The 7,746-nt window shown below is 41.2% G+C and overlaps 1 pseudogene; it reads left to right on the top strand.

The window, feature by feature from the left end:
* Window positions 1–275: 275 nt before the first annotated feature.
* Window positions 276–5,028, top strand: LOC136330557 (T-cell surface glycoprotein CD1b-2-like; annotated as a pseudogene).
* The last annotated feature ends 2,718 nt before the right edge of the window (window positions 5,029–7,746 follow it).

Below are 7,746 nucleotides of genomic sequence, written 5' to 3'. Positions count from 1 at the left end.
TTTCAAGGTAGTACAAAGGAAGCTGGGATCAGGAAGAACAGCTGGAAGTCAGGGAGATAAGAAAAATCTGGATGTCAAGAACTGAAATGGAAATGACAGTCAGAGTGGGAGGGTCAGGTTGTGACAGACAGCTTTTCACTGATGTGCAATGTAAATGAGGCAGAATTTGTCCCTTGGAAGAGGAAGTCACTATAGAAGACTGAGGAATCAACAGTTTGCTGAGTTCAAAGATTAAACAGCAGCTCTAACAGTCAGAAGTATTATCTCCTGGTAAAATGCTGTTTTTGCCAATTCTGTTGCTAACAGATCTCATTCCAGGTGGTGACAACAAGCACACAAAGGACCATGGTAAGAGTAACCCTGGCTGGAACTCTGGGTGTGGGTGGTCTGGATGAAAGCATGCTGTGCATACCCCTGAGGGTCTGGGCCAGCCCGTCTCCAGCCCTCTTCCTCTATTTTGGAGGCTGAGGATGGAGCCAGAGGAGCCAGCACAAGCAACTGTTTCTGTCAGTTTGTTGTTCAGACTCTGGGTTTGTTTGTTTTTTTTTCCTGGATGTGTCTGGTTTTTATTTTTACCTCCATTTTCTCCTGATTTTCTTTCTTTTCACTTTTTTTTATCCTTTCATTACCCACAGCTTTCCAGGGGTCACTTTCAAATTCATTCAGATATCATCATTTGTAAACAACACCTGTGCACAAAATCAAGGCTCAGGCTGGCTGGATGATTTGCAGATTCATGGCTGGGATAGTGACTCAGGCACTGCCATTTTCCTGAAGCCTTGGTCCAAGGGCAACTTCAGTGATGTGGAATTGACTGAAGTGGTGGAGATACTACAGGTTTATTTCATCAAATTCCTTCAAGTAGTACAGAATCATATTCATGAATACCAGTTGACATGTGAGTACACTCCTCTGATCTGTGGAGATTACCAATGATTTTTTTTTTCTCTCTCTCTCTTGGTTCATGCTGCTGCACCCGAGGATTTTTCTTTCCTCCTTCCCAGTTTATCCAATTGTGCACGCACACATTTCTAGAGAGTCTTCCTCTTAGACTCCAAAACTACACAAATTTCAGATTCTTCCTGCTTCTTACACTCTTGCCTGATAGAGACCTTCTTTTGTGTATAACTTTTTTAAAACTCCAAGCAAAAAGCCCTCATTTTTCCTACCCTGTTCCTGAGTGAACTAAAGTGTGACTTCCTTTGCTTTCAATCCATCTCCTAAGCATCTCCTGCCTGCTCCTCCTCTCAATGTAATTCTCCCATTCATCCTGGAATGTGTACTTACTACTGATTTCACCACCCTGCTCCTCACATTACCCCCTTCTTTCTTCTCACCCATTGTACTTTATTACATCAGCCCTTCCCCACCATTTATGACATGTGTACTTATCCCCTGTTCTCTTCCTATTGAAAAGTCTCTGAATAGCCCTGGTTGGGTAGCTCAGTTATTTAGAACATCATCCCATTATACTAAAGTTGCAGGTTTGATTCTTGGTCCAGGCATATACAAGACTCAGCCAATGGATGCATCAATGGGTAAAAAAGCAAATTGATGTTTCTCTCACTTTCCCTCTTTCACTCTCTCTCTTTCTCCCTCTCTCTCTGAAATCAATCAATCAATAAAATTTTTAAAAACATAAGTCTCTAAATAAAGTCATACACCACTTGACATTAAGGATAACTTCTGAGAACTACAGTTAGACAATTTTATTGTTGTGCAACTATCATACAGTGCACTTAAGTAAACATAGATAGGATAGCCTACCACATACCTAGACTATATGGTATATTTAATTGCTCCAAGAAAATGAAATACTGTATAGCATATTACTGTACAAAAATATATATAACATTAAATCAAGCACAAGAGAAAATCACCCAATCAAGTAATGTAGTAATCATGAAAGGTATAAGCCTATTGCTAGTCTAATATGGCATACTGTTTACAACAAATGTCTTTTTTTGTAAGTACAAAGCATACATTCTAAAATAACAATTAGAATTATAAAAAATACATAAACAAGCATCACTTATTATCCTTATCAAGTATCATGTACTGTACATATTGCATTGTTATTCTGTTATATAACTGGTAGTCAAGTGATGTTTTTAACCAGCATTAGCACAAACGTATGAGCAATGCATTATGATGTTATGATGGCCACAATGTCACTAGGCAAATAGGAATTTTCTTAACTTTTTTTTTGTGTGTGTATTTTTCTGAAGCTGGAAATGGGGAGAGACAGTCAGACAGACTCCCGCATGCGCCGGACCGGGATCCACCCGGCACGCCCACCAGGGGCAACGCTCTGCCCACCAGGGGGCGATGCTCTGGCCCTCCGGGGCATTGCTCTGCCGCGACCAGAGCCACTCTAGCGCCTGGGGCAGAGGCCAAGGAGCCATCCCCAGCGCCCGGGCCATCTTTGCTCCAATGGAGCCTTGGCCGTGGGAGGGGAAGAGAGAGACAGAGAGGAAGGAGGGGGTGGGGGTGGAGAAGCAAATGGGCGCTTCTCCTATGTGCCCTGGCCGGGAATCGAACCCAGGTCCCCTGCTAGCCAGGCCGACGCTCTACCGCTGAGCCAACTGGCCAGGGCCTAACTTTGTTATAATTTTTTGGGAATATGCTTTTGTATGTGGTTTGATGTCCACTGAAAAGTCATTGTGTGGTGCTAGTCAGTAGGCTCAGTGGCTAGAACATCAGCCTGGTGTATGGATATTCTGGGGTTCAATATCCAGTCAAGGCACACAAGAGAAGTGACCATTTGCTTATTTCCCCTCTCTCTCTCCTTCTCTCCTCAACCCGTCCCACAGCAAGTGGCTCATTTAGTTTGAGCATTGACCCTAGTTCTGAGAATAGCTCGATTGATTCGAGCATCGGCCCCAGATACGAGTTGCCTGAGAGATCCCATTGGAGATGCATGCAAGAGTCTGTTTCACTATCGCCCCTCTTCTCACTTAAAAAAATAAATAACTAAAATTTTTTAAAAAGTTATTGTGGGACAATACTGGATTGATTTTTGGCTCATGATTTCACATCTCAAACTTTTCTCCCAACCCAGATCCAAAAGTTTAAGTTCTTTCTCCATCTTTATCCTCCTTGTTGCCTTTTAAATATTTTTTTCTCTATTTTTATTCTACCCAGATCCCTTTGAGATCCAAGCTAGAGCCAGCTGTGAGCTGAATTCTGGGGAGACCACAGTAAGCTTCCTGAGGGGAGCTTTGGGAGGAGTGGATTTCATGAGCTTCCAGAATGATATGTGTGTGCCTGCTGCACAGGGCGGCAGCAGGGCACAAAGGTCCTGCACAGTTCTCTGAATACCAAGGTATCTCTAGAATCATAGAGAAGCTCCTCTCAAACACCTGTCCTAGATTTCTCTTGAGTGTTCTTGATGCAGGGAAGGCAGAACTGCAGAGACAAGGTTAGTCCTGTTCTCTCTCCAAGACTTTTCTATTTCACTTTCCATCACCTTTTTGAAATCAAAGGTAGGCATTTTCTAAGAAGATAAGGTCTTAATCAATAAATTATTTGGTTTCCAAAGTAATAGGAGTACCTTCCTCTCTGTCTCTCTCTTCCCCTCCCGCAGCCAAGGCTCCATTGGAGCAAAGATGGCCCGGGCGCTGGGGATGGCTCCTTGGCCTCTGCCCCAGGCGCTAGAGTGGCTCTGGTCGCGGCAGAGCGACGCCCCGGAGGGGCAGAGCATCGTCCCCTGGTGGGCAGAGCTTCGCCCCTGGTGGGCGTGCCGGGTGAATCCCGGTCCGGCGCATGCGGGAGTCTGTCCGACTGTCTCCCCCGGTTTCCAGCTTCAGAAAAATACAAAAAAAAAACAAACAAACAAAAAAAAAAAACAAACAAACAAAAAAAAAAAAACAAAGTAATAGGAGGGGTCACTCTCCAAACTTATGTGTTTCTGAGTTCCTGTACTCTGGATTAGTGTCATAATGTGACACTGTCCTGCTTCTTTCTGCCCCAGTGAAGCCCGAGGCCTGGCTTTCCAGTGGCCCCCCTCCTCTGCCTGGTCATCTGCTGCTGGTGTGCCGTGTCTCAGGATTTTACCCCAAACCTGTATGGGTGATGTGGATGAGGGGTGAGCAGGAGCATCCACGAACTCATCAAGGTGACATTCTGCCCAATGCTGACGAGACGTGGTATCTCTGAGTAACCCTGGACGTTGTGGCTGGGGAGGAGGCTAACCTGAATTGCCGAGTAAAGCACAGCAGCCTGGGAGGCCAGGACATCGTCCTCCACTGGGGTGAGAAAGAACTGGACCTGGCCAGAAATGGGAGCAGATGGTCCACAAACATGGAGGGAGGGGCGAGCAAAATGGGAGACTTAGTGGGTGTGACAGAGAAACAAGGAGGGAGGGAGGGAGAAAAGGCAAGAGAGAAAAAAACAAGAGAGAGAGAGAGAGAGATGAACTAAAGCAGCAATTTTCAACTGATGTGCCTTGAGAATTTTTAAAATATGCAAATCTTGACTATTTTGTCAGGGGCACTGATCTCTTTTCCCTTAGATTGTCAAATAAGAGAAAATGACAACAGCCAATGAGTAATAGCCATCTAAGGTGGGTGAATCAAAATTTCACCTTTTTTTGTCAGATCAGCAAAAAATAAAATATATTTTTTGAAATGCCACAGGATTTTAGTAATTAGATTGTGTGTGCCATGAGATGAAAAAGGTGGAAAGTCATTCACTTAAGGTATAATGGAGATAAGAGTCACAGACCTATAAATTGATTGAAGTGGCCAAGAAGGAGCAATGGGAGATAGAATGGATTGTTGTGTTAGAGAATCTGAGACATAAAGTTGGACTTGCTTTTACATCAAAGCCGGTAAGTGATGGAGCTGACACTTAAGTGAGCAGCAGAAGGGCAGGAGACTCAGAGAACAGATTTTTCAGTGACATCTTTGTGTCTTTTCCCAATTGCCAGGACACCCTATCTCTACCAAGGTGATAATTTTGGCAATATTATTGCCCACCTTCATTATTTTGATATGTCTTTCATTACAGTATTTGAGGTACTGGTAAGTTTTTAAAAATCTTTGTTTTCTGTCTACCCTCCATTCTTTCATACCATTTTTCTCTGTTTACATCTGTTTTATTCTCAATCTTTCTTTTCTAATTTATACTTAATTTATTCTGTAACATGGTTCACCAAACCATACAGGTTTCAAGTGTACAACTCAATATAACACCATCTACACTCTGCACCATTCTCCACTGCCCAGCAAAGTCTGTTTCCCACCTTCCTCTCTCTCTGCCACCTCCCCCTACCTTCACCCCCTTTCCCTCTGGTTATTGCTACTCTGTTGTCTGTATTTATGTGTTATGTACTTATGTTTTGGGCTAATCCCTTCGCCTTGTTTGATCCAGTCCCCTCTTCCCTAGTCCCTTGACAGCTGTCCATCTGCTCCCTGTGTCCCTGCCTCTTTATTTTCTCTCCACTTTCCATTTATTTTATATAAATCTATTTTTTTAATTGTGGTAAGGTATACATAACATAAAACTTATTATTTTAGTCATTTCTAATGCCGAATTCCATAGTACTAATCACTTCCATTATTTTTGTGCAATCAATCTCTAGTGTGCTTTTCATTTAAAAAATCTGAAAATGTATGTTCACTAAACAACATGACATTTTGTCACTTCCTGGTAATGTAGGTCTGAACAGCCAACTGTTCATTTTCTGTCTATATAAATTTGACTACTCTACACACCTCATATCAATGAAATCATTAGTATATGTATTTTTATGACTGGATTATTTTATTCAAGATAATGTATTTAGAGTTCACTTACATTGTAGCATGTATCAGAATTTATTTCCTTTTAAGGTAGCCTAAATAAAATTTCATTGTATTTATATAACATGTTTGTTTAACCTTTCACCTGTCATTAGACATTTAGTTTGATTCCATGTTTTGGTCATTATGAATAAGTCTGCTATAAATTGTGTATACAGCCTGGCCTGTGGTGGCGCAGTGGATAAACTTTCGGCCTGGAATGCCAAGGTTGCCAGTTCGAAACCCTGGGCTTCCCTGGTCAAGGCACATACAACAAGCAAGCAATGAACAACTAACATGAAGCAACTATGAGTTGATACTTCCCATTCCATGCTCCCCTTTCTCTCCTGTCTCTGTAAAAACCAATAAATAAAGCATTTTTAAATTGTGTATACAAATAAGTCTTAGGTAGAGCTAAAACTGCTTGTGTTCTTAACAAGTGATACCAAAATATCCAGTGAGATTTCATTATGTCTCCTTTTCCATTTGGAATAAATACTCAGAAGACCAGAAGCTCAAGTTGTTATCCCAAGAGTCAATCTCATCATATTTAATAAAATAATTATCATGTTTGATCAATTCAGAGTTTCCATAGGTTGTGAGATATATCAAAATTGACACACTAGCAGAAAAATAATTAAGAACTGTGAATTTATTATAAGATTGTATAGCCTTGGCCAATTTGCTCAGTGAATAGATTATCAGCCCAGAGCATGATGCCTAGGGTTCAAATCCTGGTCAGGGCACACATGAGAAGCGACCATCTGCCTCTCTTCGCCTCCTTCTCCCCATTCTCTTTCTCTTCCCTCTCACAACCAGTGACTCAATTGGTTTGAGTGTCAGTCCTGGGCACCAAGGATAGCACCCAGGTTCCACCCAGCAACCCCTGTATGGGGAAGAATATTCCCCATACAGGGGTTGCTGGGTGGATCCCAGGTGGGGCATATGCAGATTCTGCCTCTCCATCTCTTCCCCTCTCACTTAAACAAACAAACAAACAAAAAACAAAAAAAAAAACAAGATTCTATGAATAGTGGGCTTGAATTTCCCCCAGATTTCATAGATATAACGAGAAAGAATGTATCTCAGAATAAATAAATAAAGTAAAAATGGTTTAAAACTTTTAATTTTATTAATTTATGATGGTGTGAAAACAAAATATACTTAGTAGAAATTATATTTTAATTTTGATTTTTTCCTGGGCTACCTGTATGCATTATGATTCCCTCTCATGATGCTGGGCAGTGTCAGCGAGGGCCTAGTTCCCGGTTAGCCAGACGATCATGAAGATAAACCACTGACAATCTACAATGTGTTTATTTTGTGAGAAGATTTTGTCCACACATAGGCTAATGTGCTTTGAGCATGTTTAAGGCAGATGAGACAAAACTGTGTTATTCACTAGGCTAGCTGGATTAAATGCTTTTTTGACATACAATATTTTCAATTTACAATGGAATTTTTGGCATTTATTTACATCATAGGTCAAGAAGCATATGTATCCAATTTAATGGTGACAAACCTTTGCATTCTTGTTTTAAAACATTTTTTCTGCTTGTGCTATAATAACATTTATCAAAGTAAGCTAACTAAAGTGGTGCTGGAATAATTGTGTCTACATAGATATTGGTCATTTTAATGTAACTTCTCTGCCTCTACCTGAATGACTTTCTAACCCTCAAGGCCCCTCTGTGATTCTTCTTCCTCCTTCCCTAGTACTACCATGAAAGTACCTTTCCTTTTCTGGTGTTAGGCAGAGATCCATTTAACTCTGTGTCCTCAGCATTGTGGTTACTATTTTTTTTGTTGGTGTTTGTTTACTTGCAAGTCCCTTGAGAGAAGGCTTGCTCTACATGGATCCCTGGCAAGATCTTTAACTTGCATATATATATATATTTGTTCAGTAAAAATTATCTGAGCTGATTAACTGCCATGGTAATGAGTTTCTTCAAAATTATTTCCT

The sequence above is a fragment of the Saccopteryx bilineata genome, chromosome 3 (genome assembly GCF_036850765.1).
Source record: "Saccopteryx bilineata isolate mSacBil1 chromosome 3, mSacBil1_pri_phased_curated, whole genome shotgun sequence".
NCBI classification, from domain to species: domain Eukaryota; kingdom Metazoa; phylum Chordata; class Mammalia; order Chiroptera; family Emballonuridae; genus Saccopteryx; species Saccopteryx bilineata.
This window is presented reverse-complemented; position numbering and strand designations above follow the sequence as displayed.